This window comes from Sorex araneus, chromosome 4, assembly GCF_027595985.1.
Source record: "Sorex araneus isolate mSorAra2 chromosome 4, mSorAra2.pri, whole genome shotgun sequence".
Classification (NCBI taxonomy): Eukaryota; Metazoa; Chordata; class Mammalia; order Eulipotyphla; family Soricidae; genus Sorex; species Sorex araneus.
This window is the reverse complement of record NC_073305.1, coordinates 53747024-53754728: the sequence shown is the minus strand read 5'-3', so window position 1 is coordinate 53754728 and position 7705 is coordinate 53747024.

Below are 7705 nucleotides of genomic sequence, written 5' to 3'. Positions count from 1 at the left end.
GGGTATCACCTTTTGGAAAAAATTCAGTGTGCCCATCTTCAACCCTCAGGTCCATCTCCTCAGTATTCAAATGCCCTAAAGAAGCCCATTGATCTAGTTGGATAACATATCTATTTTATGGGCAGAAGGGCAAGGCACTCTGAAGCCTCGTCCACTAACTAGTTTAAGAAGGACAGATTCTTGGAGCCATTACCAGAAGGAAGAGAAAGGATTTGCTGGGCAGGTGAAAGCATTATGTGTCTATGCGTCAGCTTCTCTTAGTAACTTGATTGGAAGCTAAACATTACTTCCTTCACAGTCAATTCTTATTCAAAAAGTATTGTATTATCTAGAAGAAATTGATGGCTATGCTTTAGAAGCTTGAGTTATCATTATTTAAACTTAATATGTTTTAACTTAAATATATATTCAGAAAAATGGTCTTCTCCTCGAACCCCTCAGCAAAAAGGTGTGATTGCCTATGGGTACCTAACAAGTAGCTTCCTATGTCACCTTAGCCAAACCATCAACTTTCTCTGAATTGTTACCTTATTTTCAAAATCTGATGAACAGTTTGAGTTAGATGGTTTCTAATGCTTAGTAGAGTGCAAAAAAGTCAAAAGAGAGGTTCTTTCCCAGACATGATCTGGCAACGTGACCAGGTATCCCCATATGTAAAATAAAGGAGTTGAGCTAGACAGCTTAAGGCTCCTTCTAACTCTTACAAGTCTTAATGATTCCATAAATGGGGAGAGGGCCACTGAGAGATAATTCAGCAGATAAGACTCTTGCCTTGCAGGTAGCCAACCCAGGTTCAATCCCCAGCATTCCATATGTCCCCCATCCCCAAAACCAGCAGGAGTAATTCCTGAGTGCAGAGCTAGGAGTTACTCCTAAGCATCACCAGGTGTGGCTCAAAAATAAAACAAAACAAGACAAGAAAGGACTGATGGGGGCTGGAGAGATAGTACAGCAAGTAGTGTTTGCTAAGCATGTGGCCAAGTCAGGTTTGATTTGTGGCACCACAAATGATCCCCCAGCACCAGCAGGAATGATTCCTGAGTTCAGTGACAGGAGTAAGTAGCCTTTTAAGTCTTCCTTCCCAAATAAATTATATATATATATGTATATATATGTATATGAGAGAAAGGAGAAAGAGAGAAAAGGGGGAAGGGTGTGGAGGAAGAAATATAGACAAATGTTAAAACAGTGAACTTGAGAAAACTTGAACAAAGAGTATGTGGGAGTTCTTTGTGCTATTCTTGACATTTTTCCTTAAGTATAATCATTTCAAAATGGATTTTAAAAAAATAGTCAAAGGAAGGGCAAAAGGAAATCTGCTTCTCTACTTGCGTGTCCAAAAGCTTTTTGATGAATTATTTGTGTGACAAATGAATATTTATTTATATATTCATATTGCTAAATCCAAACTCTAGGGGAAGTTCTCAGTGCCAAGATGTGGACGCTACAATGAGGTCTCACTATTGATGTGACAAAGCTCCACTGTGGACCTGGAAGACACTGGCTCACGCCTATCTATTTATTTCTCCTGAAGAGTCTGGCTACATGGGTGGAGATTTCCTGTTGACTTTTATGCTTTTCTTTTGTTTTCATTCGTTGTTGAGGGCAACATATTTCAAATGCAGTATATATAAATACATTTAATCATTGCACTTATTAATATTCATCTGCAATCTTAACAAAATGACTCCACAAACTAATCAGTAACTTGATTGGAAGCCAAACATTACTTCCTTTACAGTCAATTCTTGTTCAAAGAGGATTTCATTATCTAGAAGAATTTGATGGCTATGTTCTAGAAGCTTGGATTATTATTATTTAAACTTAGAAAATTTACTCTTTTTAAAAAAAATTTATTAGTGAATCACCATGAGGTCCAGTTACAGACTTACAACCTTTTGTGCTGTGTTTCAGTCATACAATGATTGAGTACCCATCCCTCCACTAGTGCCCCTTTTCCACCACCAATGGTCCCAGCATCCTTCCCAGCACCCCCACCCTTCCCCCTCCACCCTACTTACTCTAAAGATTTGTATATTCTGGGGCTGGAGTAATACCAGAACAGGTAGGATGTTTGCCTTGTACGTGGCCGATCCAGATTTGATTTCTGACAATCCCATATGGTTCCCCAAGCACCCAGGAGTAGTTTCTGAGTGCAGAGCCAGGAGTAACCCCTGAGCATCGCTGGGTGTGACTCAAAAACTCAAAATATAAAATAAAAGGCCAAGTTTAAAAAATTATATATTCCTTTATAGATCAGTTTTACATCAAAATTTAAAAACAACTTTAAAAATTGAACTTTAATTAGTAACTGATGTCTGGAGTTATTTGAATTATACCAAACCCAAGATGGATAGTTTGAGAAAGGGGTAAATGGATAGAGAGATAATAAAAAAATATAATAACAAAATGTTAATGCAGCGGTACACAGGAATAAAAAACAGAGGAGAGGACACATGCAGCCAACCCACTGGATTGCAGCAACACATGTCCCCATTCTAGCACTAATGTGAATTAATAACATGTCACTAATTATATAACATACCGATTTTTTTAATTTAAATACCTTATTTATCAAAAAAGGTTTAACTTTTCTTGGGGATCGCTTCCAGAATCAAATCTGTTTCTATCTTGAAATTATTATTATTATTATTATTATTATTATTATTATTATTTTCCAGTGGAGGACCTCCCAGCTATGTGCAAAGTGCCCAGATTTCAATCCCTGTGAGTTCACAGGGTTCACCTGGAGGTGTTGTGGGCCACCAGAGCCATGCCAGCAGTGCCAAGATTTGAAACTCAGGTCTTTGAACTACCTCTCCAGCATCTGTCTTGAAATTCTTAATCATTTTGAACAAGAGACCTAAAAATTATGGAGTTAGTCCTGACTAATAAACAATAAAATTACTGTCCAAGATTGGAGAGATAGTACAGTGGGCAGGGTATTTGTCTTGCACATGGCCAACCCAGATTTAATCCCTAGCACCCCATAGAGTCCTCTGAGCCCCACAAGGAGTAATCCCTGAATGCAGAGCCAGGAGTAGGTCTCAGCACTGCCAGATGTGCTCTTCCCTCCCTCACAAAAATTATTTTGGCATCATATATATTCTTATTATGTCAAGAATTATCTTAAATAGTTTATATACCTTATCTGGAGTGATAGCATAGTGGGTAGGGTGTTTGCCTTGCATGCGGCCAAGCCGGGTTTGATTCCTCCGCCCCTCTCCGAGAGCCTGGCAAGCTACCAAGAGTATCCTGCCCGCATGGCAGAGGCTGGCAAGCTACCCGTGATGTACTTGATATGCCAAAAACAGTAACAACAAGTCTCACAATACATACGTTACTGGTGCCTGCTGGAGCAAATCAATGAACAATGAGAAAACAGTGCTATTTTATCTCATTGAATTCTCAAAAAATGAATAAAATAGTAATTATTAATATCCCCGATTCTACAGATGAACACACCGAGCTCAAATAAATTAAGGTATTTGTTCAAGCTTACAGTTATTATACTATCAATATACAAAATAATGCTACCAAGTTGATACTCAATAAATATTTCATAAGTAAACAATACTAACAGCAGCTTGAGCACTTTCCTGGAGCCTGGAACACTCTGATGGAAACCTCACATGTTATCTTTTAACCCCCAATCCCCACCTTTAGCATCATTATCTCAAGACTACATTCCTACCCACCTAAATTCAGTCAGGTCTCCTTTTATGATACCCTTTATAGCATGCATTGCTTTGTTATTAGGTGGGTATTTGTTTAATACTTGACTTCTTTTCTGGACTGAAATCTTGGAGAAGTTAAGGCTGAGGTACCACTCCATAGGGGATGTGTTATGGTGGAAGGGTAGGAGAGGGGTTCCAAGTAAACTTGTTAATTGGTCATTTTAAATTTCTCCCACTGAAAAGGTCAAAATAGACAGTGCTTTGTCTGGAGGTAGGAGATAGAGATCAAAGGAAACCGTCCAGTAAGGCTACTCCTCTTTGCTCCCTCACCTACATCCAGGCAGCTGTCAGGCCAGCAGAGATTCTCACCCACGAGCACATGGCCCAGAGACCAAAGCCAAGGGGACAAGGAACTGTGAGGTCAAGCCCTCGAGATGCCCAGTGGCAGATAATTTACATACACTATCTCACTGAATTCTCAAAAAAATAAAGTAGTAGTAGTAGTAGCAGCAGGCTTTAGCAAAGGGGCACACTTTACATGGTTCCCGTTGCAGATTTCAGACCTGAAACATGTACACAGGACAGAAAAAGGAGTAGGGACAAGTCCTGGCCAGCATACACTGGAGGTGGGTGACAGCACAGGGCCAGAACCTGAACATGAATTACTGGAAACAGGGCCAGGATGTTGTAATCTGGACCAGGCCTGGAAGGACAGGACCAGTGAAGTCATTTGCTGATAAAAGGAGAGGCCTGGACATTGGGGAGGGACCCAAGCCCATCTACTTAAACTATACAATAGACTAAAACCGCTAAGGTATTTGTGTTTTGCATGTAAGTATTTCATACAATACTCAAGGACCCTTGAAGCTAGGAACACAAGAAACAGATGCATTCCACATCAGTGTGGACCTATATTTGGCTGATTCCAGAAGTTCTCACCATTTAGCTCTAGCCAAGTGCCTCATAACAATATACTTGACATTCCTTTCATTTCTGCCTTCTTTACTTTTTCCTTTTCTTTTTTCTGTGGTGACAGGGACTGAAGCTATGACCTTATACATGTCAAGGCAACTGCTCCACCTCTAAGTTATATCCCGGGCCTACTTGAAATTATTTTCTATCTTCACATACTGCTTATTCCATTACTATTTCTTCCAGTACGTATTTTTGTTATCTGATCTCTGGGTTCTCTAATGAAGAAAAGACATGCTTTCCAGGAAGTAATAGCAGCAGGTGATAGAACCAGGGTGCCTGAAGCCAGGGTTTTATTTTTTAACTTGATGAGTAAAGCAGCTGGAAGCAAACTTCTAAAGGCAAAGGATCTAATTTCCCTTTGGTATTAACTCTTCCTTAGTCCTCTAAACTCCTAGAAATAGTGGCCTCGTACATATGCAAAGCAAATACCCAAGTGTGTTTCTTTTTGTTGTTGTTTTGAGGTTCTTTTTTTGTTTGGGAGGGTCACTGTGATGCTCAGGGGTTACTTCTGGCTCTGCACTCAGGAATCACTTCTGGCAGTGCTCTTGAGACCATATGAGATGCCAAGGATTAAGCTCAGGTCAGCCACACGCAAGGCAAGTGCCTACCTACTGTACTATCACTCCAGCCCCACAAGTGTACTTCTTGAGGAAAAAATGTAAGATTTCTGGCTGTTAAGATGTTTCCCTTTTTGCTCGGGGGCATGCTCCCAAGCAATGTTGATTGGGCCTGGGAGTCACTCCTGGTGGTACTCAGCCAACTGGACTTAGTAATAGAGCCTGAGGATAGTGTGCTGCACAGACCCAGTGGTGCCAGAGACCATCAGGGTCACCCACCTCTAGGGTCATGCTGATGCTGTTCAGTACCCTCCAGGGCTATTCCCAGTGATACTATGGAGACCGTGTAGTGCTGGGGATCAAATCATACTATCTCCTCAGCCAAGTTGTCTCATATTTTCTGACTCTGTAAATTATAGTCTCCACAAAGAAATGTTCATTCATAAATATGCACTTATTCTGTTTATCCTCATGCATTACTGAAAATCTCATAAGAACTAGAAGTATTCTTTGGGCAATTGTGAGAGCAATGGAGATGAGTGCTGAGACAGCACATAAGCTGATTTCCTCCTCAGGACTGGAGGAAAGGCTGTCTAAGAGAAATGAAGGGTGCTTGGCCCAACATGGTGTGAATTGCTGATTTTCACCTGTGGTATTATTTAAAGATGGAAAGTCCCAGATTTTATGAATTAGACGGTGACAGATTACATTGTGTTTTATCTTTTTTTTTTTTTGGTGGGGGCGGGACATGGGCCATACCCAGGGTGCTCAGGGTTTACTCCTGGTTCTGCACTCAGGAATTACTCCCAGTGGTTCTCAAGGGACCATATGGTATGCTGGAGATGGAACCCAGGTTGGCCAAGTGCAAGGCAAATGCCCTACTTTATACACTATCGATCTGGTCCTGTGTTTTGTCTTTTGTAGGACATAAAGCAAGAGGTCATCTAGTGGTGGTTGAGTTTCCCCAGGATCTTAGTGCAATTCTAAAAATTAGTCAAAGCTCTGTGCTTCTCAAGGTATCCACTGCTAGTAGCACCCTAAGTTACCTTGTCTACTACAATTTTTCTAGTATTCCAAGATTTCTGGAAAGACTTGTTAAGACTAACAGCCTGACCTGACTTGTACTCTAGTTTATTTCACTTTCTTTCCAGAATATCAAGCATTTTCTAAAATCAGTGGTAACAATAGTGATAGCTATCTATGCAAGACAGTGGTGCCCAACAGAGGTACATTTTCAAGAGAGTAGAAGATAGCAGCACTAAAGGCAATCCAGTCAGCTGGGACAGAACAGGAGGACCTGTTCTAAGAACACAAGAGCTAGGTCAGAATAATGGAAAAGGAAGAGATTAGTACTTCTAGGAAATGGACTGTGAGGATTTATGCCATTATAATTTGAACTTTTGAAGTGTGATCTTATCTTGTAGTCTTTGGATATGCTAATGAAATAGAATATACATTTTTTTTGTTGCCCTCTTTCCCTTTGTTATTTTCAATGTGGCAATGATCAGGGGTCACACACATGCCAGGCTGTGGTGCTTACATGTATTGCAGTGTTCATCAGGTACTGCACATCAGAAGTGTTGCTCACACCCATTCCAGTTGTGGTACTCACCAGAAGTCACTGTAGAGCTCACATAGGTATCTGCTAGGGGTCCCACTTCCTGACCACACATCTTTTTCAGTTGTAGTACTTATTAGGGTCCCAACCCTTTAGTTATGGTGCAACCAAAAATTGCTTGTGCACCAGGGATCACAGAGAGCAGAGATGCCAGAACAAAGCCTGAAGCATATGGCAGCATCAGTGCTTAAATTTACACGAACTATTCCCCCAGGTCCTAAAATATATATTTGAAGTATTCTGTATGCCAGTCGGTCTCTATAATAGTGCTCACTTATTCTCACTTTATATTTGTGATGTCATATAGTCTTCGCCCATGATAAGTCAGGACTACAACAGTATGGTAAAGGCTATAGTGATGACTTTTTTTTTTTTTTTTTTTTTTTTTTGCTTTTTGAGTCATACCTGGCGATGCACAGGGGTTACTCCTGGCTCTGCACTCAGGAATTACCCCTGGCCGTTCTCAGGGGACCATATGGGATGCTGGGATTTGAACCTGGGTCGGCCGCGTGCAAGGCAAACGCCCTACCCGCTGTGCTATCTCTCCAGCCCCTATAGTGATGACTTTTAAGAGTAGGTTGTTTGGGTCTCTTGGGTTAATTGCTTTGGAAAGTGCTTGACTACCTAGCTGACAAAGTGGAGAACTCTAAAGAGAGATGTGTCTGGCCGGATAAAGACTCATCACAGTCATCAGTCCAATCCAGTTTCCCAGGACCACCCAAATCCTGGAGGGCTTGTGATGGGGAAAAGAATCCCATAAATAGCTCATGTCTACCATGATGACCAGAAGCTCTGGACCATGCTTTATTTGAATGAATAAATAAACAAAAATGTAAATGAAAGAAATATGGAAGAAATTACTATGGCATTGCCAATTA